This window comes from Hypomesus transpacificus, chromosome 13 (assembly GCF_021917145.1).
Source record: "Hypomesus transpacificus isolate Combined female chromosome 13, fHypTra1, whole genome shotgun sequence".
Taxonomy (NCBI): domain Eukaryota; kingdom Metazoa; phylum Chordata; class Actinopteri; order Osmeriformes; family Osmeridae; genus Hypomesus; species Hypomesus transpacificus.
Genome location: NC_061072.1, coordinates 12,716,094 through 12,734,558, shown reverse-complemented (window position 1 = coordinate 12,734,558; position 18,465 = coordinate 12,716,094).

Genomic DNA, 18,465 nt, shown 5'->3' with positions numbered 1-18,465 from the left:
CTCAGAGAAGAGATGTTTCAGGTCTGTATGATCTGAGACACAGCCACTGTGGGTGTGGTTCTAAATACTCAGAGTTGTTATAGCAAGGTTCCTATTTATCAGAGAACTCTAACTGTGGGGATTTTCTCACAGCAATGGTTGAGCAGTGAGAATGGCTGTGTATTATTGTTACAATTCCACATATAACGTGATTTATAGACTTGTGCCAAAAAAAAAGGTTGTCTGTTTGTATATTTTTGTACTACTGCGTGTCATTTTGAACTCTGGATTCTTCTTTGTGAAAATACAGTTGTAATGAGTTTGAAACAATAACCTGTAAAATAAGGCAACCCCTGAGCAATTAGAGCTATATAACTGATCCGTCCTGAATTTATGGTCTGCTGATGGTGTACGTAGAAGCCTTTTACATGTTCTCTCTGAGCATACATTTCTTGTTTTAGTTTGTATTTCCCTGTAACTTAGCTAGTGTCTTCACTGTGACAGCAAAGTTGAAAAACAGGTCAATGTTTTCCGGATGTGCATCATCGGACTCAATTGACTTAATCCACCACAACGGAAATCTTGAAATGTGAACCTGCAAAACCCCATTCCGCTTGGCAACAGCTCACCCAGCTCTTAGAAGCAGCAGGCAGAAGGCAGGCAGGCAGACATAACAGGGTTGGGCTCTATGCTGCATGTATTGGGTTGGTTTCCTGCTGTTTGTTTTGTTTCGCTTTGCTGCAGGTTGTGCAGGCACTCGCTGGGCTTTTGCCCCCGTCCCATCCCTCTCCCGCCCCTCTCCCCCTCTCCCGCCCCTCTCCCCCTCTCCCCACTGCTCAACCCAAGCACAACACAACCTGCCAGAGCTGTTTCTCAACACTCTGTCCACCTCCGTCCACACTGAGTTTCTGGACCAGACCAGATGGTTCCACCAGTTTAGTGCTTAGCCAGCTCAGTTCAGTTCAGCTCAGCTTCATAGTTTGAAAAAGATACCTGCCAGTTAGCCAGCCCCACTCACCCTAAAGTCTCTTCAACAGAGAAACCAGATGGTGGTAATGTAGCAGAGGACTCTGAAGGCAGACGTTTCTTAATCTAACCAACTCAAATGTCTTTAAGGAATTGACTTAAAGACATGTTTTGTGACCCAAAACAATCATTCCCGTCCTCCAAATTCCAGCAGAGCCTAGTGGTTCATCCTCCAGTCACCTTCCCTGTTGATCCAGACCTTCCTCTCTGCAGTGCCTGACCGCTTGATTGGGCCACTCAACTTGAGCCACCGTGTAACTTCATCAGTCCAGTCAAATCAAGTCAAGGTAATCCAATTCTGGAACACCTGCTCCCTAATCTCCTTCATCTCCGCCTCAGCCAGGTGTCTGAAATAAGACCATACGGCATCCTAGTTCCTGGTTCTGCTCTCTCTTCTCACGTGTGCACCCACAGGCATGCACACATAACAGACCCACATAGACATACGCATAGACACACACACACACACACACACACACACACACTACAACCACACCCCACCTCCCACACAGCCTGGTGGTGGTTCATGATTGCCCAGCATGCTCTGCCAGAAATCAGACATTCCTGCCTGGCTGAAAGCAGTCCAGATTAGGGAAGGAAGGTGAGAGAGTCAGAGAGAGGTCTAATTAGCAGCAGAACCAGGCCCTCGGTCTGGCTGCTGCTAGCCCAGCTCAGCCCTGCTCACTGGGCCTCATTGATCTCAGGAGCTGGGTGGTCGATCCAATCAGGGCGGCCATGCACGGCGCTCCAAGCCTTGTATTAGCGACCCTGCTGCTGAATATGATTTAGTAGTGTGTTTAACGTTAATACCGACATCACAGACTGTTATCCCCCAAAGGCAGCCGATAGGGCTTTGACCACTCTGATTGAGGTAACAATTCCAGGAAACTCTTGTGGCCTTATGGGCCGCTGCAATCATCACATGGAAAGTCGTTCAGATACGTTTCTCCTTCCCCTGTCTAACTAGAGAACAAGAATGCTCTCTTGATGAAGGGTGGATTGATTTTGTCTCCCTTTGAAGTGAAAAAGTTGAGTGTTCATGAGTAGGATAATCACATTGTAATCTGGCCGGAGCTATCAACTTGGAGGAAGGGACTGGAATTAATCAGCGTTTGTACAGAAATGGAGGCGGTGAGAAATCAAAGTTCTTCCTGGCTGATAGAAAATGAGAAGAGAGGAGTGGAAGAGAGGGGGGAACAGAAAGGAAAGGAGATTAGAGGAGAGGAGAAGGGGCACATTAACAGGAGAGTTGAGAGAGACTTAATTAGAAAGTAGGCCTATGCTTGCTGTATGCGGGAGAACACTCCACTTCAGAACCAGCAGCCAGGTAACACAAACATACACACATCATGTTATGTATTGATTTTGTTTGACTATTGATGTGTCATATAATCCTATATGGGATGGGCCACAAAGTGACATGACTTGAAAATAAAACATACATTATTTGAATCATCCTGTACCTGACAGTCTCTGTACTCACAGACACTTATTGCATCTCTGACTAAAACATCTGGAGGCTATAATATTAAATGAGACAATATATTTAACTTATTTCTATTTCCCTCTACTGGTTTTTATTATCTACAGTGGGGATTAATTAAGGCGCCAGGACTGAGCTGGGGGTGTTAGGTAGTCTGGAGAGAGTATTGACTGAATTTGATTATGAATTCCTTTTCTCGTCATCTCTGCCAGAGATGCTCCCATAAATGATTTGTTGTCACAACACAAACTAGAATAATGTATTCATATGGCCTGTAATTATCAGGAGCTTTCCAATCCATTACTCAATGTACATACTGATTCCCATACTGCTTACATGAACCGATTAGAATGATGTTTGATATGTTTTCCTGCAGAAATGTATACGTTTCATCGTGGAGCAACATGTTAGATCAGTCCTAAGTCTCAATTGTTATGGAGAAGGTGGCCTGGATATGTTAGTGCTCTACATTATGCTGAAGACTTAGTTATGATGACCAGATACAAAATCCCACAGCTATCTGTAAATAACCATTCCAAAGGAATGTAAAGTGCTCAGTTATCTTTCATTACATAAACAAGAATCTACACCATTTCTCTATTCATCATACAATGGATAGTGAGAACGATAGGAAGGATGACGTTTAGATGAAAAGGAGATGCATACATGTACAGTACATCGTGTGGTAAAAAAGGGCTTAATCTGGCTTTTTGGGGTTCCTGAAAAACAATCCTGAATCTGTATTGTTTTGTTCAATTCATCAGCTATCGTATGTTATTTATCGTTCCTGTTATGACCTCATTTCAACAGCCTTGTCTGTGTCTCTGTGGACACACTACGACACAGAGATGTCTGAAAACGATGTACTGATACCAGAACATCTGTCCAGTTTTCTTTGAGATAATCTGGGTTTTGAACAGTCAAACGCCAAGGGGCTCTATGGTTACCATCAAGAGAGTTGATACTCAGCGCTAGATACTATAAATGTAATCCTGAGAAACCATATCCTTTTATAGGTCATGTCATTTATCAGGCCTCTTTGATCAGATCCTTCATGCAAAGATAACATCTCATTTTCTATTTTCAATGTCCTACCGAGTTATTTGTATTTATATACATATGTGTACATTTATGCATATATGACCCACTGCATATGAGTGAGTAGGTGTAAAAGAATATTTTACTGTAGATCTTGTTCCCCACTATGATTTAACACAGTAAATTTACTGTAAATTCATAGTGATGCCCCATGGTCCTATTTTGACTATTTATTTGTCAAATTCAGTTATGAAATAGCTGTATTTTTTGTACTACTCAAATATAGATATGAAAGACATGTAAACTATGTTTTTGTCGGATAATATACAAACAACCATGGTGTTGCTATGAATTTGTCTTCTTTACTGTTATGGGGGAATTTACTGGGTTTTATTTATTTGTCGTTGGAGAATGTTGATTTGACATCTTGCAGTATATCATCTCTGTTCTATATTGAACTTTCTTACGTGGCAATAAAAGATTAATACAAACTTCTGTAAACAACTTCCTCTGCCCGATTGATTATGTTTCCTTGTATGCCACATAAGATGTAATGTCTCTCCCTACTTCTCCTTGCTGTTTTCTGCCTTTCCTTAATCTTAAATGTTATATTTTCTCCTCTCCTTGCTTCACCTCTCCTTTCCTCCTTTCTCCATCTCTCTGCTCTTCTCTCCACCACTCTTCTCTTGTCCCCTGCCAGCCCGATCATTTCCAGTAAATTAATGTGTCCTTGGAATTAAAACAGCTCATCTCTGCCAGATGCAATCAAACCCCTCTGTTTGGTTATAAACATTGTTTTTACCTTCAAATGAACCTGCGCCTCGTGTGAAAACAAACGTGATACGTCCTCACCCCTAGAAGTGCTGGATATCTAGGCTGAACGCACACTAATTATATTCTTTAGCGCCAACCCTATTGGCCGGGAGTTGCATTTCACCTGGAACAAAGGAGACCTGTTCAGACTCTATTGACCTCATATCCTGTTTGTCAGAGCCAAACTGCAAACCAGTAACAATGTAAACAATCCAGGGCGGATTTGACAATCACTCAGTAATCTAAAACTAGAATTAGTAACAGTGGTACTATACAGTGACATTGTAGTATTCAGTAGTACTGTCATGTTGAATGTCTCACTGTTATATAATGTTTCACTGTTAGTTTTGCTATTCTAGCCCCATAGGCTAGTGTTTATTGCCATTACTGCTTTTGTGCTTTTTGGCTTTTTTGCTATTCTATAATACATCTCTTACAATTATTTTGTTATTTTGTTAATTATTTGTTCTCTTTTATGCCACTACACAACTGTTTCTTGCCATGTCACAAGAATGTAATTGTCCAGAATGATCTTGTGCTATACAGTACACATGGTAATACATCTCTCTGTTATACTGCACACACTCCTTTTCCCTATTCCTTATATTTATTGATTCCTATGCTGGAGATATTTGCATGCCTACATAAACACACCTCCCCATCTTGACAATCACAGTAAGAAAATGATATTTCATCCATCTTTTCACCTTCTAACCTTCTACACATGAAAACACTGTGTGTGTGGTTGGCTGAGTGTGTGTGTTCAGTAGGATGGAATTTGAGTAATTACATTTGAGCCCGGCCCTCAGCGACCTATTTCCTGAGAGGGTGGACAAGGAGAAAGACCCATTGATGGACCATCTGGTGTCCAGGTGCATCACAAATGCACAGACACACACACATTCACACACACACACACACACACATTGCCTACATGTACAAACAGACTGTACACCCACACACACACACAACATACTCTGTTCCCTAGTCTTGCACAAACTTCTGAGACACATTATTTTTTATTACAACAAATCTTTACCACCAAGCTGCCAACCTTTCCTGCCTTGCAGAAACTCTCTGAGGACATGTTGAATATATTACTGGGCTGGCTGGGAGAGAGGTCCTTGGGTGGCAGCCACTGCTGTGCCCCTGCATGGTCTCTGCTGTGACACAGTGACAGCACCATTTACTCTCTCTCTCTCTTTGTCTCTTTGTCTCTCTCTCTCTCTCCCTCTCTATCTGACACACACACACACACACTACGGTGACAGAAGCATTTATTCAGGCTCTCCAGACAAGGCTACCCAGGTGCCCGCTGGGCTAACCCTGTCAGGGAGCGCCCGGCACTCGACACATATGAGGAGACACTCATGGCCACACTGCGTACCCTTGCCATGCACATTATTATCCATGTCTCTCCAGGAGGGACTTATACATGCAGGAGTCTGGCAAACAGGCTACTTGGGATCGAAAGTAAAGGATGTGTTAAGACAGAGATTATGATTTCATGCGGCTAATGCTACATTGGTCTTGTAACTGCTTTGCAGCTTGTTATCGGCATCTGTTCTGAAAAGGACTTTCTATGGCAAAAACCTTTGTCATTATGTGTAACAGAAGTCATAGGTCCTCCTTAGTTTTAGGGTAATGCTGGTCAGAGTGTAAAGATAGATCTGGTGTAGTGTTGGTCAGTGTGTCGGGTTACAGCTGGTGTACAACTGGTGGTCAGTCTTCTGGGTTTGGAAGCCAGAAAGAAGGCAAGACCCAACAATGCCTGGATGAAAGCCAGCCGTTGCCAAGGTGACAGAACTTGTGCCGCCTGCGAAGATTTCTCTTTGTATTGTTTCCAAGGCAACGAATGTAGGTAGTAAGGGGGGGGGGGCAGAGAAAGACTGAAAGAAATACAAAAGAGAAAGAGCAAAAAAGGAATTAATAAAATATAAACATGGAACAGAGATAAAGAAAGAGAGTGTGTGAGTGAGAAAAGAGAGAGAGAGAGAGAGAGAGAGAGAGAGAGAGAGAGAGAGAGAGAGAGAGAGAGAGAGAGAGAGAGAGAGAGCAGAGAGAGAGAGAGAGAGAGAGAGAGAGAGAGAGAGAGAGAGAGAGAGAGAGAGAGAGAGAGAGAGAGAGAGAGAGAGAGAGAGAGAGAGAGAGGGAAAGAGGGAGAGAGAAGGGGCGATTTTGTAGTAGTTATGGAGCTATCAGCAATGTGTTTCATTTTTCCCACACGTCAGTGTTGTTTATATCCAATGCTTCTTTGCGTGGGCCTCCTCTTACGATATACAGTAAATCCCCCAAACAAAGTTACTCAGCAGATTCTATTGAGTCAGGTGCAATCATATATCTCACACACAGAAGCCGCCAGAACAGCCTCGCTCAGTTCAACAGAAGCTGTCCTCTGATGGTTTAATACAATCTATTTCTCTCTCAGAGGAGGAAACATATTTACTTTCTCGCCTGATTATAATACTGTGCAATATATCCAATGTGTAACTCATAAATCTGAGTCAAATGTATAGATTAATTACTTGAAAGTATTTGAAAGTGACAAAGTTCCATTTGATTTGTCTCACAGTTGTTTCTTATAAGACAGATCCATTGGTTCCTTGTACTGAGTAAAATACATATATCCCACCCAACTATAGTGTTATGAGGTCTGGTAATACATTTATTATGTCTGAGAAGAAATTCTCCTCTAATGTTTAATGATCTGTACTGTCGTACTGTGTATTTTTTATCTTCAAATCTTCTAGACTTCTTTTAGATTACATGTGTAACACCTTCTATATGGATATGGGTCTTAAAATAATGTCAGTTGTTTCAAAAGCTGGGGAACCCATACAGTGTGGTAATTGATTAAACCAAGCAAAAATTAAGTTGAGCGTTTCCTCCGAATGTGGTTGAAGCAAACCAATGGTTCTGTTGAAGGGCTCCTTCCCGGCAATACAGTAATCAATAATGGTATCACCAGATTTAAAATGAAAGTTTTGTTTAAGGCCAAAGATCTTTAACTTGAAACTTGACACTTCAAATAGACATGTCCATGTGTCTTTTCAGTCTATATCATCCAAGTAAAAGTGTTTTTTGAGGAACTTAGAGAAAGAGAGAAATAAATTATATGTTATGTCTGTAGAGATGGATCTAAGCTGCAGGGTGTAACATCCAATAACTTAATAGACCCCAGCTAGCTCAAGAGACAGAGGGAAAGTACTCATAAGAACAAGGCTTAGGACTCGATGGAAACTTTCAGAAAGTCCCCTGGGTGCTGTATTTGTTTAGCATCTCACTCACACACTCTCTCTCTCTCTCACCCACTCTCTCTCTCACCCACTCTCTCTCTCACTCACCCACTCTCTCTCACTCACTTTGTATCACTATCTCTCTCTCTCTGCACATCAGGCTGTGTTCACAAGGAAATTAGATCTTCATCTTAATTGAAATTCAGGGTCAGTCTTTGGAAATTTAAATGCCAGGTAAGACCTGTTATCTCCCCTTAAGCCCTGGGAGATGTAGATATGTGATGGAGGGCAGACTACAGAGGGGGCCCTCTTTCTCATAAACCCTCAGGATCAGACACTCAGGGCAGCCCACTGCTTCAACTGGGACTTCTCAAGGGTTAATAGGTCTGTAGGCTAAATGTACAGCCCCTTCTCTCTCGTGTGTGTGTGTGAGTGTGTCTAAAGCGGAGGCTCATCCGGCTCATCCAGAGCTCTAGGAGATAATCAAGAGTCATCCCACTGAGACTCACTGCTTAATGGAGAAGACAATTAGAAACGCATGCATCTACACACACATACACGCCAGAGCAAACGCTCTACACACACACACACACACACACACTGTAGTCTCCCCCATGTCTTACTGTCACATAACCAATCACCCTGAAGCTGTATATTAGACATCTGTGCTACAATGTGAGGTTCCCTTACTCTCTCTCTCTCTCTTTTCCTTTGTTTACCCCTCTCTCTAAGTTACAGGCAGGAAACGAACTGCGAATAGATCTCACATGCACATTTATCTTTAAGCAGATAATCACCCCAGTACATTATTTCAAGGGCACTATAATGTGTAGGGGCTAATACTCCTCTGTGTGGCATTGGAGCGCCGTCTTATTAAATGTATGCCAAAGGCTGTACAATGTTGCCGTGGTAATACAGAGCAATCTCACACATGCGGTCTGCCTCCTCTTCTGCAGAATATTTTAACATCCAATTTAAAGTTGTAACTCATAGAAAGACAAAACAGATACATTTCTTCAGGTGCAGAGAGGAAGAGAGGAAGATAAAACAAAAAAGTTTACTGCAGTCTAACTAGTTAAGTCAATTAACCCGGATAGTAGGATAAGCTTGTAATGTGCTCTAATAATAATGCAATGGGCATGTAATAATAGTAATGTAATGTAGTTATGTAATGAATCTACTACAGCCTTTAGGCCCAGACACAAAGCCATGTATAGAGAAAGGGGGGGACAAATAAATATTGAGGGCCAAGACTCATATTTAGGTCCAAGAGTCAATACATTTGATATGCCAGTAGCGTCTCAGCTGAGACTCATACAGAGTTGGAAACATATTTTCAGAAGTCAAATCTCGAACGAGGATGTAAAACTAAAATTCCTCTCCCGACCTGTTTTAATGGATTTTCTGGTAGCTTGGGGGGTGAAGTTGGGACTCCATGATAATGAGCTCCAAAATCCTACTGTCTCCCTGCCCGTCTGCTCCCTAGTTTAAATACTCAATCAGATAGACCAACTAAACCGGTATTAAGGGAACAGAGACGAGCACTTAATTGAAGCGGTTATATAAGAGAGAAATCAAATGGTAGTTTAAGTAGCAGTGTCATTCAAGGATGTCCATTGCCGCGTAATTTTTTACACGTTTTGCTTCACTCATTGTTCCCGTTGGCTGCTACCTTGGCTTTTAGGTTCCATGGGGAGTTGGAAACAAATCAGCATCATTATGCGATATCATTACCGTCGTTATCGTTCTTTGTTTCACAGCACAGACGCACGTGCGCGTACACAGCAGTGCTCCCTGTGGAGTCTGGGCCAGGTTCCAGTACTCTGGCAGTAGTGGTTGATGGGGAGACTTAAAGGACAGAGAGTTGTGTAGTCCTCACAAACTCTCTCACTTGTTGTGGGATACAATGTATGACCTGTATGGATGAAGAGTCCATGCACCCAGATCAGCAGTATGGCCTAGTGTGCCTATAGTTCAGAGTTTTGGAGAAATATTGTCCGATGGATATGGCACGGACAGCACTTCGCCTACACTAAAAAATGTGTCGATTGATTGACTGATTAAAAAAACCTAATGAACATTTGTTATAGGAATATTCTTAACACAACTCTCCAGTTGCAATGCCTGCCCTCAGTTTGATCGCACTCAGCCAGTGTAATCTGCAGCTCGTCACAGATTCATGATGTAGCTCTGCCAAATTATGCCGACATCACTCAGAAGGAGTAAAATAGAGGATTATCGCGCTTCTTTCCACACAGTTTCCGTCTAACACATGGTGGCTAATAAGGACAGGATTACGCCTTTCGTTATTAGTGGCAATATTCCAGCTCTTTATGCACTTTACATGCTGTTACTCTATAAATGGCCGTAAATCTTATCGAGCGTTCCGGCTATGCATCGTAACTGTTGTAGCTGCAAAGTGACAGATGATTATTTTATTTTTCAGTACACTGCTTCTTAATTAAAAGCAGTTTGGCTCGTGACTGTGAAAACAACAACTACATTGATGAATCCTCTGAAGTATTTTATGCATAGTGGCACACCAGTTATAATACAAACTATAGCCACTGTACAGCCTTGCTCTGACCAAAATACTCCTGTCATGTAGGCTATTACACATTGGAACATAAATTTACCAGCACATAGGTCACTCACACACGCACACACACACACTAACATTTTAACACTTTCTCACCAGAGCACTTCATCACTGATGCCACTGATAAAGTTTGTAAATGACTCATCACTCACACATGTGTGAGATCTATGTGACTATAAAGTAGATATGAGGCTTGTGAGACCAGCTCATAAACAACCGAGCTGGTAGATGTGTGTAACAAAAGGCCGTCTGAATGGCCGTCTGCACGGTATAAAATCAATCCACATCGTTTCTGTGTGGCTGTCTGTCTGGGAGGGTAAATTACTTTTTCATCCCAAACAACAAAGGAGTGGTTAACAGGAGGAGGATTATCTCCCTTTATATGTTAAAATGTGCATTACACACACATTCTTGGAAGCATTCATGCCAGTGCACACACACGCACACACGGGGGATCTCAGCAGGGTGATATCAATTCTGTGTGTAATTGTGCCAGTAGTGTCAATCCACAGCGGAGCGCGAACATCATGGTCCACAGGGACCAAACGGCCTTCCTGGAGCATTAAAGACAGACACAGAAGCCCAGCTAGCCAGCGCTGTACATATCAACGTTACATAACGTGAACCCAGATGTTGCTATATGTGTGCATCCAACAGGGTTGAACTCAGTCAGATGAATCTGATCACGAGTTGTCATCTGGAGAAGGCGCTGGAAGGTACAGGACGTACTTGGATTGCATTAGACACGCTGCTCGCACACAGCTAGGCACGTGCCTGTCTGTGTTAAGTATTTGTGAGCAGTTGTGCTGTGTGTATTAAGTCTGGATGCTGGACGACCAGTGTGGTACTTATAAGGGTTGTTGGGTTAACGTGGCACAAATAACAGAATGATAGAGAGCGGAGCATGGAACCACTGGGCTTACATCATATCTTAAGGACTCTCATGTTTGAATATTGAGTAAAGAGTCCCTTAAGGCCAAACATAAACCATTCATATGCTGTAAATGAGTCACAGTTATTCAACAGGCAGAAATTACCAGGAAAAAGCCCTGTTTGTCTTTCTGCTCAAGTTGCTTTGCCTATGGGGGAAATGCAATAGCCAACCAAAAGCAAATGCAAACAATACCTGTAATTGAGTGAGAGACAGAGAGAGGTTGGGGAAATGAGTGTGTTGTTCATGCTGCGCTGCTAGTCATACCATTCCCATTTATCCGCATCGGCTACAGTATGTATAAACAGATATGTTTATTTAAAGCGCATAAAAGGACTAAGTCTTTTACTTGTCCACCCCCCCTGGCAGCCATAAAGCACCTTGGAATACAAAATGTGTATACAGTTTTTAGGATAGCCAATCACACATACCTGAAATGGTAATTTAGGCTCCAGGACACACATATACACACATACAACCTCCTCCTATAGGTAGCTAAAATCTTTGTCAATCAATTGCTTTTTCAAGAACTTGAAAGTAACATATCGAGTGTCCATACACTAACGAAATATTGAAGTGTCCACAATACAGCATGTAGTACCTCTAGTGTACTATACTGTAGCATGCCTCAGTCATTAAATACATTGAAGTTTAGTACTAATGAGATTGCAAAGAAAAAAGTTCCCTTCTGTATAATTGAACTCAGTCATCATACATTCTTTACCATGCAGATGACCTCAGTGGAGAGCCATGTCAGCTGTGACTGATCAAAGCCCCCAGCCTTAATGGAGTCCAATGATTGAAGTCTGCTTACCCACCGGGGGACTTGCTGTACCGCAGAATGTACCAGGAGGCTGACAGTAACATGCCATACATACCCATACCAGCTGTCTGCTTGCACGTGGTTGCATCACGCGTATGTTTGGTTAACTCCGGTCTCAGTGATGCCATTGCAGTTTGTGACAATTATTGGGTTGTATTGTGTTGTGATCTTCAGCGGCGGGTGTCTTTGCTGAATGTCTGGAATATCTTGCGGGATCTGAATCAGTTCTTGTGTGAATTTACTAGTTCAACGTGAATTTACGTGAATTTACTAGCTCAATCCTAGACACATTTATTAAAGGACTACGTGAATTGAAACTCTCTGTAGTTTGTTTTATATACAACCACCAGACGCAAAGATACACATAACTTCAGACAGATATTGTACTTTTATTTCTATATTTTGGGGGCTTTTTTTTACAGGAAAGGGCCTCAGTCAGATTCAAACTGAGGCCCCTGCGTTAGCCTTATTAGTACGAGCTCTTACCAGCAGTGAGCTACCAGGGAGCCCCCATACTGTTTCACCTCCTAGAAGGGACCTGTGAGTTTCTGGCAGATGGAATCTTTCACATTTCCTTGTTAGCCACAGCTTTTCACAGCACCTTTTCTCACATTGATTTACATCCCACTGGTGTGTGTGTGTGTGTGTGAGAGAGAGAGAGAGAGATAAAGGGAGAGAGAGAGAGAGATAAAGGGAGAGAGAGAGAAAGAGAGACATTTCTCAAAGTCACATGAGCTTTCTTGGAAAGTTTGCTGCTTTGAACCTTAAGTTTTAATCATCACTCAACCTGTGTGAAAAATGTCATCATCATCTCGCTGACTTCCATCCTATTATGAATAAAAACCTACCTTTCAAACTTTACATCTATTGTGGTATCAAAGACTTGGAAAAAAGAAACTGAGCTAAGCTTGACAGCCAGCATTAGTGTGTGAACATAGTGATTGGTGACAGTGAATGTCAACATTTGCCTGGCATGACAATGTCCCTCATTGACGCTCCGAAGTTGCATCATCTGCTGTGGGTTGATTTGCACCATTCATTTTGAAAATAAATCTATCCTTGTAAAAAGGGTTTTAAATCAGAACTGATTGGGAGTAGGTTTACTGAAATGATATTTTCTAGATTTGAAGCCCGTTACACAGACTTCTAGTTTAGTACCAAGAACAAGACCTTGACACCAGATGCAGTGAGCTGTCCATGGTGCTGAAGCAAAGCAGTGGAATGGGAGGGAAAGTCAATCCAAACAAAGATAAATAATTTTCTTCAGGTTTTAATTTATATGCATGGCTATCGAAAATTGAGTTCTCTCTAAAGAATTTGTAATGCTATAATAAACTATGATCTGCTGTGAGTGAGCATATTAGCAAAAGAATAATAGAATAATTTGTTAGAGTGGTCTAAAGTCGTGTATGTATCTATTTATCTTCTAACTATCGATAAAATTATCAAATGAATGTATGAACATATTTGACCTTTTACCTTCAACTCAGGTCCTGCAAGATTCATGAATCCTATCTGGGTGATCGGACAGAGGAAAACATCATTACCAATTCACTGGCTCCAAAGGCTCACATAATGCACTGATGCTGAGAGGTGAATGACAGCCAGCATGCCTCCTCCCTTATTATGTTTATGTTCGTCAAACCGCCATCATCATTATATGACCTAGGCAAGCAGTAAAGGATAACTGTATTGATAACTTCTATACACATAATAATCGGATTCTGCTCTGATGACGTGTTACAAAACCCAGCGCTCCCATCCAGAAAGGGCACAAGCTATTTCCATATTTATTGTGCTGCTGCGCCTATGATAAATAAATCAAAGCCACAGCTAATGGCCTTTTCAGATTCTTTCATAAATCTCAGTTTTTTTTAAATGTGGATCATTAAGTACTTGCGTGTGTGGTTGCTCGAATATGCCAAGACTGCTTTGTTTTCATTTGCTAAAGCGTGACGAGATTTTATGTTGTTGAATTACCACATATGAGTTGTTGCACCCCCCCCCCCCCCCCCCCCATTCTCTGTTGTTGATAATCTGCCATGGTGGCATCAGCAAGGGACTTGGTCAGAGTTCCGGTACTTTTTGTTAAAAGGGCGATGTAGACATCCAATTAGGACATCAACTGGTGTCCAATTAAGAAACTCAAGCGGACTTATCGTTGAACTGCTGCCAGACAGTGTGGGAGGTCAGGGACATGTCTTCCTTTGATTTTAAGACCGCCCCTGACATCATTTCAAAAGTACATTAAAATGCTTCTATTAGCATATCGCTAGTCAGTACGAGTCTACCTAATTTACTACACAGTCTGCTTGAATTCATGTAAAATGATAGCCTTTGTATATTGAAATCTTCTTTTGCCAGCTAAAGTTATCCCAAACGACAGGGAACTCTCATTATACTAACAAATACACCCATTTATTTGTCATACATATTAATAGCTACATTTCCATGTTGTCCTTGGTATATTATGTGATCAAGGTGTCTGCTGAGCTTTGGGTCCAACCAGGAATGATTGGATTATTGCTTTTTGGAGAAAATGCAGAGTAGCAAGGTTTGGGTCTCTCTGTCTGTCTCTACTCAGTGTGAGATGCAGAGTGACTTCAGGGCCGTGAGGGGAGTTGGCTGCTGTGGTGTTCCTGCTGTGGAAGCAGTAGACCAGCTGTGAAATGAAGAAACCGGGCTGGCTATTGTTCACTGAGGAAAATGGATCAGGCTGTGAATGGTGTGAAGGCAGCTGGGGGGTCTACCATTCAAACTGCCATGGCTCTTTCCCCCTCTGCACTCTCAAAGTTGTACTCACATATATGCAAACACTCACACTTTCAAATACACACATTTACACACACATCTCTCTCCTCTCTCACACACCCACTCTCGCTTCTTTCTCTCTTACAGTGAAAACCAGCCCCTCCCGTCACACACACACTTATATACTATATATATAGCTAAATGTGTATATTAATATACAGTATATTCAGTATATGCATGCACATACACAAACACACACACACCATGCCTCCATCAGATGCAGAGGTAGAGCACCATGGAGCACCATCCTGAACAGGACATTACATGACTGTGAAGAGAACCAAAGGGATGGAGAGAAAGAGACAGGGAGAAAGTGAGCAAGAGACCTGAAAAAGAAAAGTCTAGATGAATGGTGGTTTAGTGAGGAGGACATATTCATCATTTTAATATCTACAGACCTTCAAATGGAGTAGCCAAGCAGAACACTACTGCAGCCTGCAGAGGAAAATACAGTGCCAGGAAGAAGCCCCAAAAGTTCTACAGCTGCACCAGCTCAACTTATCAATTATTTATAAACAGACAAAAAAATCGAGACACTTCCAGATACTCCTGGAAAGCATTTTGAAAGTCTCCTGTATTTCTGAGCCCCAGGTGTGTGTGATTCTCTTGGGAAATAGATTTTGGTGAAAATAAGAGTGGAGTGGAGATGGGAGAAGAGGGTAGGGAAGGAGAAAAGAGCTTCTTAAACTAAGTACTTACAGTGCCATCCCCACCAGCCTTTCCTCCTCTCTTTCCTCCTCTCTTTCCTCCTCTCTTTCCTCCTCCTATTCTGAGTGTGTTTGTCGTGACATTGGAGCAGGGCTAACTAAGGTAGTAGAGAGAAGGGGCAGGAGACTGGAGGGCTGGATCAGACTGAATGATGGATTGGTAACACAGACAGACAGATGAATCTGTCAGTGTGTGTATTTACATGTGTATGCATGTGTGTGCTGTTGGGGAGGATCTCAGTCCAGCATTGATCTACAGTGTGATTTATTAGCAGATAGACAGGGTCCCTCATCAACAACACATGGAGACGATGTATGTGATTGTCAGACACAGAAGGGGGGGTGGGGGTGGAGAGGTGACAAGGAGAGAGAGTGGCAGAGGGAAAGAGAGGAAAGTGAAAGAGAGAGAAAGGAAGGTGACAGGTAGGGTAGGTAAGCTCGCAGATTGCAACTGCTTCATCATTCCCAGCCATGTCATGGCAGGAATGTGTCTCCTGGTTTTCATTTAACAGTCATCAATATGTCAGTGGGATGTTGTTTGACTCTGAACTGCTGACCAGGTTGTGTGAACATGCTGGCCAAACTGAGAAGTGCAAGATGATGTAGGAATGATGTAGAGGGAGAAAGAAAAATGGGAAGGAGAAAATGAGAGAGTAAGACCTATCCTTTATTACTGTTATTTTTCATACAATTATGTCATACTATAAAATCTCATACCTGCAGTCATTTGTCTACTGTAATACACCAACCCTGAGTTTTTGCCAACAGACTCCTTTTTTTCCACTTCTGCCACTAGTGTTTACCTACTCACTTGAAGGCACTTAAAGTTGTCCTACATAAGGCTGCTAAAGGACTGACTGATTATTTTACGGCATCTGCTGTTGTGTTACTCTCACAAGCACGGTTCAGGCTTTGTTGTGAGCCGAGCAAAATGTAACAAGTTGCGCTGACCGGACATCATGGTTGCTGTGGCAACTGGGCCATCAAAAGGTGCAGTGTATTTTTTTTCAAGAGAGCAAAGGGGTGTTTCTGAAGACAGTTTTTCATGGATTTATGCGGATAGCAAGAATGCCAGATTCAGAAGTACTTCTGAGTAACCAAGATGTCATGAATAACTTTATTCGATTTAGAAGATGTTAGTATTGGCTGTGAGTATTTAAAAGCATGAGTTGTTTTTCATCAGTGGATTTCTATAGCACATGTTTAATATGCTGCTCCGCGTGTCTCACTCATTCCACAGCCAACACATTCTACTCAACCAATGAATCTGGATGGAGGGGGACCTCCAAGCACTAGTACTCTACCCAGACTACATTCTGACGAAGAAAGTGTTTTGTCCGTCTCTTCATAAACGGAGTGACTAAGTTGAGTTGAGTTCTGGATTTTAATAAGTATTTATCAATCTGCAGATTGGGAGAGAAAACCAGACCCCTGGCAATAAATGACAACACTACACCAGGCTTAGGTCCCAATCATGTCTCTCTCGGCTCTGAAGGCCGGAGGACCATCTTTTATAGGGCACAAGAATGTACACATATGTAGATAGTGACAGTCAGGCAGTAATGACGTTACAACAGTCTCAGAGAAAGAGATTCACTGCTCCCAACACATGACCACTCAGACTAGAGAGTTCATAGTTGGAACTCTCCTTGTAGTCATAACAAGGAACATTTAGCCAGTACTTTCTCTTGACCCCAAACATCTATTAACCCTGACACATAGACACAATCTACTCTTAGTAATAGCAAGCTTACATGAGAACATACTGTCTAGTATCCAATGATTAGTTCTATTGATTAGTGAATACTGTAAGCACACAGGAAATCGCAATTTCTTCCACACATCCCACCAAATCCTCTGTCCCTTCCTGCCCAAATCACACATTCAAACTCAGTGTGTGAAAGGCCGGTGTGTGCGTGTGACTATCTGGAGTGGTCACTCTCCCATCCATCCTCCCTTCCTAGCCACCTCAAGCTTCATCACTTGCAGTTTTACTCTTTGTGTACCGTCGAGTGTCGAGTTAGGCAGGCAAACAAATTAGCGTCAGAGGCTTGACCCTGCGTTAGAAGCAGGGGCAGGTTGGGAAATTGGAATGTAGACTCTATTATGGTTACAGCAGCCTGCACTACCGATGTGTGTCACAGATACAGATGCACATGTTTGGGCCTTAATTCACACACACATACACACAAAAGCACAAACATACACAAAAGTACAAATGCACACAATAATGACAGAGGGGCTGCAGACATGTACACATGAACAGACATACAAATGCACGCATACATACACATGCAGTACAAACACATCTATCACAGTCTCAAAGAGATGATGAGTGTCATTTGGTTTGATGGCTTCCATAAATACATCCTCTCTACACTCCACTAGAAACATACACAACACACAATTCACACATCCTATTTGCAGTATAAATATATTTATATTCATATTTCTTGGAAGTAACAAAGATCTTATTCAACTCTACAGAGAGAGGGAGAGCTTTAAGTCAAATAGACAAGGCAGACAGACAGACAGACAGACAGACAGACAGGCAAGATGGGCTAGCATGCAGATACATGATACAGACAGGCAGCATGCTGACAGGCAGCAGACAGACAGACAGACAGACAGACAGAGCAGGGCAGCTTATTGAATCCATTTGTCTCTAGACAGGAGATAATGAGAGATAATGAAAGAGCTATTAGCCAGAGGAAGCATTAGCCTCCATGTTTCTGCAGCAGGGACACGCCACATGATCATACCTCCACCATAATGACAGGATAACTACACAAAGTCATGACCAGCGGCCTCTCAGAGGAAGCTCTGTGATCAATGACTCTTTTAGTCTCTAGTAATTATATTTGTCTTGTGTGTGTCCCTGTGTATAATGTGTGATTGTTTTGTATAGTATGATTGCATGTCATATGTCCCTGCATAATTCATGATTCTGAACTGCACGCAGCAGGATAAGTATGTTTCATGCGCGTCTTCTGTACAGGTGCACTGACGGAAGTTGACG